This window comes from Periplaneta americana, chromosome 7 (assembly GCF_040183065.1).
Source record: "Periplaneta americana isolate PAMFEO1 chromosome 7, P.americana_PAMFEO1_priV1, whole genome shotgun sequence".
NCBI lineage: Eukaryota > Metazoa > Arthropoda > Insecta > Blattodea > Blattidae > Periplaneta > Periplaneta americana.
Genome location: NC_091123.1, coordinates 51,150,152 through 51,164,391, shown reverse-complemented (window position 1 = coordinate 51,164,391; position 14,240 = coordinate 51,150,152).

Here is a 14,240-nt window from a genome sequence, read left to right as displayed (position 1 = left end):
CATTTATGTATTTATTTATTTGTTCCGTAATTTTCTTCTCCTAGACATAACAAAATTTACGTAATATGAAGTTACTTATTATGTAACAATTTTTATAAAATTTTGTCGGATATATATTAGCCTATATAATTTGTATAGGTAAAGTAAAACAATTATTTACCTCGCACAGAAAATAAAAATTACTGCTGTAAATATAGTAAGCGTAGCTGTTATTCAGATCCTGAACTCAGTGCCATCGTCATTCGAGTAGTAGAAAATAGCAGAGTATGGGACTTTTATCGGCCAAAGGATATAACAGTTGAAAGAAGTGTAACGACGACTCTCTCTTTTGTCTCAAAATTAAAATAATGAAATCAACGTCACTTCAGATATCCTTGATTCTCAAGGCGTCATTAGAATTATATTTATAATTAAATTAAATTAGTTATGAAAGTTGATTAAAATAGACATTTCAGCAGTAGAGCCATGAAAGTTGCAAGCAAGATGAAAGTAGAACAAAAGGCTAAAGAGTGACGGTGCAAAGATAAAAAAAATCGCATGTCACATCCATAATTCAAGAGTTAGCCATAAGCCCTATTTAAGTCCCTGTCGTCACTACTGCTCTACGACTAGGAAGCAGGAGGAGAATTTTCCCATAAATTATCCATACAAGTGTATGGGATGGTCATCTCACGTTTTCTCAAACAATTGGGTTGCTCAGTTTGGCGCGAGCGAACAGGTCTTTTTCTGCATTTTTTCTAGACTTCACTGTTCGTGTCCGGAGGTTTATGTAAAAAAAAAAAAATTGTTGGAAATAATTCAAGCGAAATCTGAACTAGAAACTAGGGCCAGAATTGTGCGGTTATGCAAATTATAAATCTTACTTCTTGCTTGTTTATAGAAATTTAGACTGAATATTCATTTTATATCGAAGAAAAATTTTAATATACTCTTTCATTTGTAGCTACACCTAATTATTTATACAGCCTGGCGATAAACAAAATTATTAAAGGTTTAATACACTTCTGAAAATGTTATAATTTAGCCCTTCAGTGCTCGCCATAATTTGTGACACCAGCATTCGCACGGATTACATTTGTAACCATAGGGTAAACATTGGTAATTTCGTGATAATTTCATGAAAATTAATTTAAAATGCAAATGTGTAAATATATCCTTATTCCGATTTTTTTCATCTAAAAGCCGATAATTTGCTGTACAAATCTGGAGACATAAAAGATTCGACACGTTCTTGAACAAGTGCCAAAAACCACTTTTACAACTTAAGCTAAAAGATTGGTTATTTCGTGATAACCTTGGTAATTTCGTGATATTACATTGATAATTTTGTAAGAGGTAGAAGAATTGTGGAAAAATTCATTAAAGTGAAATGAAATTCTCATTTATTGTTACGAGACTTCAAACATAGTAATTCCGTCTAATATTCATAGCAAGAAAACATAGAAATACTTATCAACACATAATATGAATAAAATCAAAGTAAAAATTGAAATTGAAAAGGCAACTTCTTTGCTCTGAAAGGGTGAACACTTTTATTACGGACTTTATTATAGGCATAGTCTATATTACTAGAGTAACTCCAAAAGTCAGAGTCACTATTTAGCAGCGTGCACAAGGGTGTCATCTTCTAACTTCGTTCCGCGAAGGGATCCTTCAGTTTACAAAAGAGATGGCATTCGCACGGTTTCAGTTCAGGACTGTAAGGCGGGTGTTTCAGTGTTGTCTATCCGAATTTTCTGATCTGGTCTGTAGTCTTGTGACTGACGTGCGTTGTCGTGAAATAGCAGAACATCCTGGTTCTCCCGATGTCATCGAACACGACTCAGTCGAGCTTGAAGTTTCTTGAGAATTGCCACATACGTGTCAGAATTAATGGTGATTCCGTGTGGTATGATGTCCACAAGCAAGAGTCCTTCTGAATCGAAAAGCACAGTAATCATAACTTTTCCTGCCGAAGGTGTACTTTTGAATTTCTATTTCTTTGGTGAATTTGCATGATGCCACTCCATTATCTGCCACTGTATCTGGTCCAAAATGGTGGAGCCATGTTTCATCTTCTGTCACAATTCTTGCAAGTAAGTTATATAGCACTTATCATTGGCACTTAGCATGATAACAAATCAAACAGAAGCTACACTGAACCTATTGCGTCTCCCTTTTCTTTTTTGTTATCACATCTTATCTTCAGATTTCTAAAATTCGTATTGTAATACAATTTTTAAAATAATATAAAATATAACGCTTACTATTCATCAAAATTTCGCCTCAAACAGCTAAGATTTCTATCAGTGAAGCTAAGCTTATATGGCGACTATAGCTGTATCTAAAATTCCAAAAACATTTCCTAAACTTTCATTAAGATATAATAAATCTTTGTACCATATATCATATGCTTACGGTACCTATAGTAATAAGCCTATAATGTAATTACAAACATCTACAAAATTTGTACGCCTGAGAAGTCGACGCTAACATGCTCTCTCCAAACATAAAAGCTCACTGAAGCAGCTACAATAGTCATACAAAGCGTAGCTGTATGTTTCTGGAAACCGGACAACATATGCAATCCCTTGGCGGAAATTTGAATCTCGTAACACCATTGGTTAGTTCACGAAAGAGCAAAGAAAAAGCATCACGAAATAACCACTGCCACGAAATTACCAATGTTTACCCTATATATTTTTTAAATATTCAATTCTTTAGTACATATGAATATGTAATTTTGCAACATATGAATAGTAACATTATTTTACTGATATTTCGTAAACTATTTGTTACATGAGCCGTTGAGAGCAGAAGTGGTGTAAGTCAAAAATGGGTAATGGGGGTTAAAGTAAACATTCTGCAAAATACAGCGCAAAGTAGCAGTTAATATTCAATTTATTTAAACTATTAGTAGTCAGCGAATAGCACTCAGGACATATTAACTGCTACTTTGCGCTGTATTTTACAGAATTTTTACTTTAAACCTCGTTATCTAATTTTGACTTACACCACTTTTGCTCTGAACGGCTCATATAACCGTGAACATTTTATTTCAGAATTAAGGCTGTGGATCGGTGAAAATAACGAAAATACTATTAAAATATAATTTTTTAACTTTAAAAAATAAAATAAAATTTCAGTGTTCTAAATCTATATTTATTTTGGCCCTATGACAATTTACAGCCTCTCAGGACGAATTTAAAGGGTCCAGCGCGTGCATGGAGCTACAGCCCTTTAAACTGACACTCATCTGTCATTCTGACAGGGTAGAGACCGATGACGGGCTTATATGAGGGCGGCAATGAACGTCCGGGTTCCTTAAAAGCCATGAGTAATAAAGAAAATAAGTAAGTCAGACAATTTTATAACACAAAATACACAAAATAACTTTATATATTAATATTTAAATGAAATTACTTTGTTTCATTCTCGTCAACTTATCAATTATATTATCATAAAATAAAATTTGTTACATATTACATTGTGTACATATTTCTTGTATAAACGTTTTCGCCATTCTTTGTGGTATCATCAGATACTTTTGGTTTCTAATAAAATGACATCATATATGTGATATCCTAATTATAATGTAAGCAAATAAAATCATCCAAGATAACATATTTAAAAAACCGTAACCGTTAAAAGACATAAATTAAAAAAAAACTATCTACGAGCTTCCACTTACGTGATATATGTATATCAATTTATTTTGTATCTTAAAATTTATGGTTGGATGTCGTATGTGGGTTTGTTATAGTATAATTCATGATTATCATGTGTTTATATTAAAGATATTATGTAAGCGAAAACGCGTTGCATAATGTGTTTATACAATTATATTCTTATAAACAAAAGTTTACATATAAAAATAAAAATGTATAAACACATTATGTAAACGAGTTTTCACTTATATAATATGTGTGAACGTTAAAGATATATTATATCTTTAATATAAACACATGCTAATCATGATTTATTATAATAAACCCTCATACGACATCCAACCATGAACATTTGAGATACAAAATAAATTGATGTACATGTATCAAATAAGTGAAACCTCTTAGAGAGTTTTTTTTAATTATGTCTTTTAAATTTCATGTTTTTTTAATATTTTATTTCGAGTGATTTTATTTGATTATATTAAAATTAGGATATCACCTATATGAGATTATTTTATTGAAATCCAAAAGTATTTGATGATGACACAAAGAATGGCGAAAACGTTTGTACAAGAAATATGTACCCAATGTAATATGTAAAAAAAATATTTCATGATATTGCAATTGATAAAACATTGACTGGAATAAAAAAAGTAATTTTATTTGAATATTAACCACAGATTTATCTGAATATCTCCAATATGTATAGTAAATATTGAGTATATGAATTTACAAATGTGATAGATTATGTATATGAAATAGCCCTAACCTTTGTTCCTTGTATCCGCCAACTGATGTCATAATTTCTTCCGAACTTTCTTGAAATGTCTTATGCAATCAATGTCTGGTTTTAGTTGAAGAATAGCCGAAAACTTAATACTACTAATAATATAAATTTTATTACAGACAATTTTTCAAATTCGGAATATTTTAAAAGTGAACCTTTTAAAAAGGAATTTATAAACTTATTCGTGATATATAATATTAACAAACGGTGTATTTTTTACCTTTTTATTTCTGTCGACTATATTCATGTTTTTATTGAATGTCATTGCTTTCTGTCTGATTCTCAATTTATATTAAATGTGTTTTTCTCTCTTTTTCTCTTTCTTTTTTCTCTTGTGTGTTACCTGTCGGTCTGAATTACGTTCATTAGTTATTTAGTAAACTGTCTTTGTAAATTTTATGTTATAGGCCTATTATTGGCAAAGGCCACACCGTACACGACCCTGGCTCTGACATATTTTTTGTTGTATATTTTCGAATTTGTACTCAATTTGCTTACTAACTAGCTAGCTATAAATAAATAGATAGATAGATAGATAGATAGATAGATAGATAGATAGATAGATAGATAGATAGATAGATAGATAGATAGATAGATAGATAGATAGATAGATAGATAGATAGATAGATAGATAGATAGATAGGTAGGTAGGTAGGTAGGTAGGTAGGTAGGTAGGTAGGTAGATAGGTAGATAGGTAGATAGATAGGTAGGTAGGTAGGTAGGTAGGTAGGTAGGTAGGTAGGTAGGTAGGTAGGTAGGTAGGTAGGTAGGTAGGTAGGTAGGTAGATAGATAGATAGATAGATAGACAGACAGACAGACAGACAGACAGACAGACAGACAGACAGACAGACAGACAGACAGACAGACAGACAGACAGACAGACAGACAGACAGACAGACAGACAGACAGACAGACAGACAGACAGACAGACAGACAGACAGACAGACAGACAGACAGACAGACAGACAGACAGACAGACAGATAGATAGATAGATAGATAGACAAATAAATAAATAATGGACGCGAACTTACAGCAAAGAGCCTCTTTGTATTCTCAAGACCCGCATCTCATCTTCAGTGGGCAAAATACACTTAAGACGTTAATGTTTTAAGAGAATCTACGGCGTCATCATACTTAACACAGAATACAAATTAACACATCGGATTAACTTTAACATGAATATGGATATGAGTGATTACAATGGAATTCCGCGCAGGAAAATAGTTACGTTAACATTCCGTCATTGATAGCAAATTAAAATAAATAAACACGATCATACGTGGTCAGTCTTACTTTGATGAGGCATGAATGAATACACTTATAGAAGATTATGATATGTATCCACGTTAGTATCATTGTCTGCTGGCGACTGATCACAGTTCAAAGCTGTATCAGCCAATTACCTTCCTGCTACGCACACCTGGGAGTAAATAACTCGATTGAGACACTAAAGATTACCCTTTTACTCCCCACTCCACCTTCTCTGGCTGAGACAGTAAAGGCTGGCCCACAATAAATCGGGAACGGAAACGACAACAAGAACGAGAACGGAAATATTGTTAAAATAAATTTAAATGTGAGCATTCATAATTAACGAAAAGCTTACCGGAGTCCGGGAACGGTAACGTGAAAATTAATTGTGAATGCTCACATTTATTTTAACAATATTTCCGTTCTCGTTCTCGTTCTCGTTGGTCGTTTCCGTTTCCGGTTTATTGTGTACCAGACTTAATGTTTTGGTTGGGTACGAGAAGACAACAAAGTCAGTGACGGATTGCATCAGGCAGGCATCATAGCTTTTACGAATTTTCGGCTCTCGCTGGTAGCCTAAAATCCAACACTGATGCACAGAGCCTCACTGTGCGTTTGTTCATGAGAAGGCGTAAGCGAAAATTACATGGGTGGAAGTTTCTTCATCCCATTCACTTCTCCTCTTTTGGCCAGGGCTGTGCTAGACAAAAAAATCTTTACATCATATCCATTTGTTTCTCGGCGATTGTATAACGCGTTACAGTATTTCTAAAAAAAATCCTGAAATGATCAGAAATCATAGAACAATAGAGAAAGTGCTACTAGTTACACCCTGTCACAACGCAATCATATAAAACTGTTCAGCTTAGAAGTAACTAAATAGAAAAGAAGTAATGATCAGAATACAAAAATCCAGAATAATTACATTGGATGGAAATTTGTGATAGTGAATTACTTACTTCGCAATTGTACAAGCAATATTGAGTTACAATACGATAGTACTTCCCTCATGTCCACACCTGTGGAGTGACGGTTAGTGCGTCTGGCCGCGAAACCAGGTGGCCCGGGTTCGATTCCCGGTCGGGGCAAGTTATCTGGTTGAGGTTTTTTCCGGGGTTTTCCCTCAACCCAATACGAGCAAATGCTGGGTAACTTTCGGTGCTGGACCCCGGATTCATTACACCGGCATTATCACCTTCATTTCATTCAGACGCTAAATAACCTAGATATTGATATAGCGTCGTAAAATAACCCAATAAAATAAAATACTTCCCTCATATCAATAACAGTGCCACAGAAAATAATAGTATAAGTAGGGGAGAGTCGGGTAGTATCGGACATCGGGTAATATCGGACAGTGAGTTTCTTTCATCTACCACACGATGATAGTATCTGATTGACATGGTTACGTTTCTGTGATGTCGCATAGAGAAACGTAACCATGTCATTCAGGTACTACCATATGGTGGTAGATGAAAGAAACGCACTGTCCGATACTACCCGATGTCCGATACTACTCGACTCTCCCCTATGTGTAAATAGGCCTTTTGATTATTCCTGAAGACAATAAATTTTTTTCTGAATTTAAAGTATTTTATATCCTTCAAATTTATAATTATGTCTTATTAAATTTCGTACATAAAAACCGAAATATATTTAATTTGCATTCACATAAATACAAAACTGAAAGTTCCGATAACATATACGTAGCCTACGTGACAGAAACTAAACGTATCGTATCTACAGCTTATAATCATAGTAACAACATCTGTCCAATGCTCCATAACAACATAATAGCTAAATTCGCAAATATTTATTTTGCTAATGCTCCTTATTTAAGAAAATCAATAAGAAATTATTCTATAGAAAGAAAATAAAAATTTCAAATTAAAGTAATATTTTTTGTTCTTTTCTTATTTTTATTCTGTTGATTAATATATTATTTATGTTAAAATTTTTTGGAATGTCCCCTGAGTACGAGTATGAAAACTTTCTGGGGGTCTTAGAGACATAGGCTAAGAAAGAAGAACTCAAGGTCAACAAAGCCTTGTATCCGGCTCTGAGAAACACACATACCAAACCCTTTCTCCGACAATTGTACACTACGATAGCCAATCAGAACACCGACCGCGGACCGCGGCGACATCGACAAGCCAAAACACTCCCACATCTTAAATATTGACGTGTTACCAGTCGAACCCATCAATCAATACATAGCCAACAAAAACCTTAAATATGTCCACAATGCTTTAATAGACCATTTCTCCAACAAATTTCCGTAAACCCACCCAACACCGATCCTCCCACAACAGTCGACAATCTCCTCCAACAATACAATAATCCACAGCCTCAGTAAAAACCCTTCTAATGTGTGTAATGTGTAAGCGCTTATTAGTACTAACAAAACTCCATTCTCACTAATCCTTGTCAAATGAACAATCTTTTTCTATAAAAAAAAAACTAAATTTTCGGGCGTGGTAGCACTCTGTTTGGCTCTACAACAGTACATGTGCCCCACTCACAGCACATACACTATTGCTTCTCGTCCTGTCAACAAATTATTCCAAGACATATTCATCCAAGCATGAAGAGGGAAAATAAGTCCCTAAAACGGGCAGTGTCCCCAAGGGACGCAAATACATCCCACAGTTTCAGTAATGCTTCTCGTCCTGCCAACACACAACTCTATAACACAATCATCCCGGCCTGAAGAGAGCAAGTATGTCCCTAAAACAGGCGGCGTCACTAGGGACGCCAATACATCCCACACAGTCTCAGTAGGGGACCAGCGAAAACCGAAGTGAGACAAGTGGCCAACAGACTTGGAGGTCACATATTCAGTTTTACACAGCCCCAAATCCTTTTGCAATAAAAGGACGTGTTATCACGTATCTTTAAAGTTTCTCCTCCCATTCATTCATTCATTCATTCATCCATTCATTCATTCATTCAGTCCATTCGTTCGTTCGTTCATTCATTCATTCGTTCATTCGTTCAGTCCGTTCGTTCGTTCATTCATTCGTTCAGTCCATTCGTTCGTTCATTCATTCATTCAGTCCATTCGTTCATTCATTCATTCATTCGTTCATTCGTTCAGTCCATTCGTTCGTTCGTTCTTTCATTCATTCATTCGTTCATTCGTTCAGTCCATTCGTTCGTTTATTCATTCATTCAGTCCATTCATTCATTCATTCATTCGTTCCTTCGTTCATTCGTTCATTCATTCACTCATTCATTCATTCGTTCAGTCCATTCGTTCGTTCGTTCTTTCATTCATTCATTCGTTCATTCGTTCAGTCCATTCGTTCGTTCATTCATTCATTCATTCGTTCAGTCCATTCGTTCGTTCGTTCATTCGTTCAGTCCATTCGTTCGTTCGTTCATTCATTCATTCGTTCAGTCCATTCGTTCGTTCGTTCATTCGTTCAGTCCATTCGTTCGTTCGTTCATTCATTCATTCGTTCAGTCCATTCGTTCGTTCGTTCATTCGTTCAGTCCATTCGTTCGTTCGTTCATTCATTCATTCGTTCAGTCCATTCGTTCGTTCGTTCGTTCATTCATTCATTCATTCGTTCAGTCCAATCGTTCGTTCGTTCATTCATTCATTCGTTCATTCCATTCGTTCATTCATTCATTCATTCATTCCTTCATTCATTATTTCATTCGTTCAGTCCATTCGTTGGTTCGTTCTTCGTTCATTCGTTCATTCATTCGTTCATTCGTTCAGTCCATTCGTTCGTTCATTCATTCATTCATTCATACATTCGTTCAGTCCATTCGTTCATTCATTCATTCGTTCATTCGTTCAGTCCATTCGTTCGTTCGTTAGTTCGTTCATTCATTCATTTATTTATTCATTCATTCATTCATTCGGTCCCACGTACCAGTTGTTCTTGATACAACAGATCTCTCTGCTCACCGCCACTGAAGATGATGTCCACCGGAGTAGTGGACGAAAAGATTGGTTACCGGTACAGTACCAACACACCACTGCTCTCTAGCTCGGATAAAACCAATTTCTAAAGACGTCGACCATAAAAGCCTACATTTTAAGATCAGAGATATTTTGTTTATTAAAAAAAGAACAATATGTACCTTTTTGTAGCATTAAATTTATTATTATTATTATTATTATTATTATTATTATTATTATTAGTATCAGACTTCGAAATTTCGGACCCAATAGAGCAGTTCAGTGGGAAATCAGCATAACGGCGTACTGAGTATAGTGGTAAAGCGTACAGTGGGTGGGGGTACTGTAGAATGAATGCCAACAAATACGCAAAGGAAAACGCTCTGGATTTGACGAATAATTTGGTTTCCATACAAACCTATTTTCAAACTGTGTCTGAAACTATTACATGGTTAGAAAAGTCAGAGGAAGAGATGCCGGAAGCCCTCAAATTAGTTTCGAAAATGATGCAGAGAATTAATGAGACATCAAGTACACCGGTTACTGAACGTGTAAAATAGAAGCGGAAATCAATTTTTTGTAAAACTAACGGATATAGAACATTGTGTAAGATAAACAGCAAATTATTGGACATAGAGTCAGCCGAGAATAAAGGACTGTCTTTTAGAGACTGCAATGATGTTTGGTTTTTTTCGTTTTGCTCCTATCACGTCATGTGACGTAGAGCGCAGCTTTCTATAGTACAAACTTTGGCAGATAACCGAAAAATATTTACGTTTGAGACACTGAGAATGTATCTTGTAGTAGGTACATTGCAATTCAGTATTGTAACTGCACTTCCTAAGGACGAGCAATAGGATAAATGAAAAAAAATTAAAATTGCTACATGCTTATGTCCACCATTAACACTGTTATAATTAAACCAAATGCTTATAACAGAGAGGAGAATAAATGATTTTCACATTCTTTTGACATTATCATTGTTTAATGTATATTTACTTTCAGAATGTACATATGTGTCTTTCCCCATACTACCGTACTCTACTCTAAATAGCAACATTGTTACCTGAGCACATCTCTATCTATCTGCAGCGAGTCAACAACCTATAGTGCATGCACAGTAAACTTATTGCATCGGGTCCAAAGTCTCGAAGCCTGGATTTATTATTATTATTGCTATTATTATTATTGCTATTATTATTATTGTTATTATTATTGTTATTATTATTATTTTTATTATTATTATTATTATTATTATTATTATTATTATTATTATTATTATTTGTAGTTACCATCTGCAGTAGTTGTGGCCACCATTCATTTGACTAGATTTGTATCCTAGCACAGATTGAAGACATAAGTTCCGTCCTTTAGACTAAACATTCTACTTTACACTTCAATGGATTTGTGTACAATCCATTGTCGACTGTAGGAGTTCCATTATTTGTGAATGTCTAGTGTAAGTTCATATTAATTACAACAATACAACGGGACACACAGGATAACACAATATTGAATTTACTGTAGATAATAATATTAGGAGACAAAACCAATTACTGGTACGATAAAAATAAAATAGAAACAAAAGAACACAAACTTGCACTGATACGTTCTGCCAACTTACCACAACATCTACTGCTTTGATACTCTGGCCAACCAAACTGTAGTTCACATTCCACAATTGACTTGATGTTCTGCCATGTTACATTCTCCTCACGCTCCATTGTATTCCGGAAGAAACATTAGTAAGAATTTGACAATTTTGACCAGTTGCGTGGTTCTCTCGACGTATTTCTGAGGATCTGTTGATGCGCTGCTGTATTCTCCTACGGACGAAACATACAAAAATCCTTTATGACAAAATGGAGACAAAGACGCTAGGCTAATACGAAACTGAAGTGAATAGACTGGTACAAACCTGTGATAGGCTGTTCGACAGCTGCTGTTAAGCACCTTCGGACACGTTCATGTGAAGTCCGGAACACACATACACACATGCATACATACATACACACATACACATACACACAAACACACACACATATATACAACGTACATACATACATACATACATACATACATACATACATACATACATACATACATACATACATACATACATACATACATATATAAACTCACACAGAGTCCAGACTTGTGGATGCACCATTCGGTCCACGCAGGCTTAGGGGGTTGTTGTTCCCACGCCAGAGGCCATCAAGCACTGTCCCTTTGAAGAAATGTGTACACACACATACCTACCTACATTCATTTATACATACATACTTACATTCATGAATGCATACATACATACGGCTGTTCCATATCAAAAGGATCAGTAAAAAAAACGCATTGTTTTATTCTCTATTTTTTTTTTTGTATTTACACAATGGTCGGAGGAGAGTGCATTTTAAAGAAAATATACTATCGAAAATCAAACGGTTATCGTATTTTTGAGAAAAAATTTATTATATTTAATAAAAGCAAGCCTTTTTCAACGCTCATAACTCTGCATCCAATAACTGCAGAACATTGAACGAGAGCTCATTTTGAAGCTGACATTTGGTAGGTTATGATAAGAAGTAATTTTTGTTTTTACTGTATACACAGAGACAGATAATGTGATTTTACTTACGTTTAGCCTTTTTGTCAATTTGTAAAAATTTAAAAAATATATTAAGAAAAAACTTTGCAGTATTGAGAGGAATTCGACATTGTTTGGTTAATGGTACGAAAATAAGTGTCGAGCGTATGAAATAGATTATTTTCTAGCCCTTAGTCTTGAATGGTGCAGTACCGCACGCACTGGCCCAGAGCTGAATATTAGCGAAAGTTGAGCATCATTTTACTCCTGTGTTTATGAAAACCTGTGAAAAGCTAGCGCAGCCATGACTGCTAGACGACACATAATGTGTTTATGTCTCCTGGCTTTGCTAATCTCGGCTAGCTCCCGCCTCATAGTCAGATGATTAGATCACGCGCGTTTTATTTACTTCTTTAATTTGATATTTTCAGTACTTTCTTATCAATTTGCCATCAGTAAAAATATGTTTATTTGTACTTTCATTGCGGAATCTAACTATATATATTTTTAAAATATATTTTCCTTGGCAAAGGCGTCTTAAACAAGAAAAATCTAAATTTCTTCTTTTCCATAAAAAAGTAAGAATATCTGCTTATATGTCAATATAAAATTCAATTTCCCAGCATCAAAATAAACCAAGATTTTGATCATTTGGTGAAAGGGTTTCGGAGCTACAACGATTTAAATTCGCAAATTTTATGAAAATACGATAAATTTAAATATTTTTAATTTAAACGCTATGAAATTCTGATGCCTCACACTTTGCACAATGCATTGTATCACCGTTCTCTACGTACAAAAAAAGTTTTATTGGAATTAGAAATTGTAAACGTATTTTCTCTATATTTCAGTCGATTTGAGATGGAATAGCTCACACTTACATTCTTACATACATACATAAATAGATACATTCATACATTCGTCCATACATACATACATCCATCCATACATAAATACATACATACATGCATACACACATACATACATACATACATACATACATACATACATACATACATACATACATACATACATACATACATACATACATACATACATACAAACATACATACATACATAAATACTTACAAACATTCACACATACATACATACGTACCTATAATACATACATACATACATACATACATACATACATCCATACATACATACACTCATTCACTCACTCACTCCCTCACTTACTCACTCACTCGCTCACTCACTCTCTATCACACACTCACTCACTCACTCACTCACTCACTCACTCACTCACTCACTCACTCACTCACACAGGGTACAGAATTGTGGATGGACCATTAGGTCCACGCAGGCTTAGGGGGTTGTTGTTCCCACGCCAGAGGCCATCAAGCACTGTCCCTTTGAAGAAATATGTACACACGCATACATACCTACATTCATTAATACATACATTCTTACATTCATGCATGCATACATACATACGGCTATTCCATGTCAAATGCATCAGTAAAAAAAGATCGCATTCTTTTATTCTCTAATTTTTTTTTGTATTAATACAAGGTGCGGAGGAGAGTGCTTTTAAAAAAATATACTATCGAAAGTCAAACCATTTCGTATTACAGAGCGACAAATTTACTATATTTTATAAAAAACAAGCATTTCGACGATCATAACGGTGGAACCAAATACTGCAGAACATTTAACGAGAGCTCATTTTGAAGCTGACATTTGGTAGGTTATCATAAGAAGTAATTTTTGTTTTTATTGTATACAGAAAGACAGATAATGTGATTTCACTTACGTTTAGCCTTTTTGTCAATTTGTAAATATTTAAAAAATATATTGAGAATAAATTTTGCAGTATTGAGAGGAATTCGACATTGTTTTGTTAATGGCACGAAAATAAGTGTCGAGCGTATGAAATAGATTATATTCTCGCGCTTAGTCTTGAAAGGTGCAGTACCGCACGCACTGGCCGAGAGCTGAATATTAGCGAGCGTTGAGCATCATTTTACTCCTTTGCTTATGAAAACCTGTGAAAAGCTAGCGCAGCCATGACTGCTAGACGACACATCACGT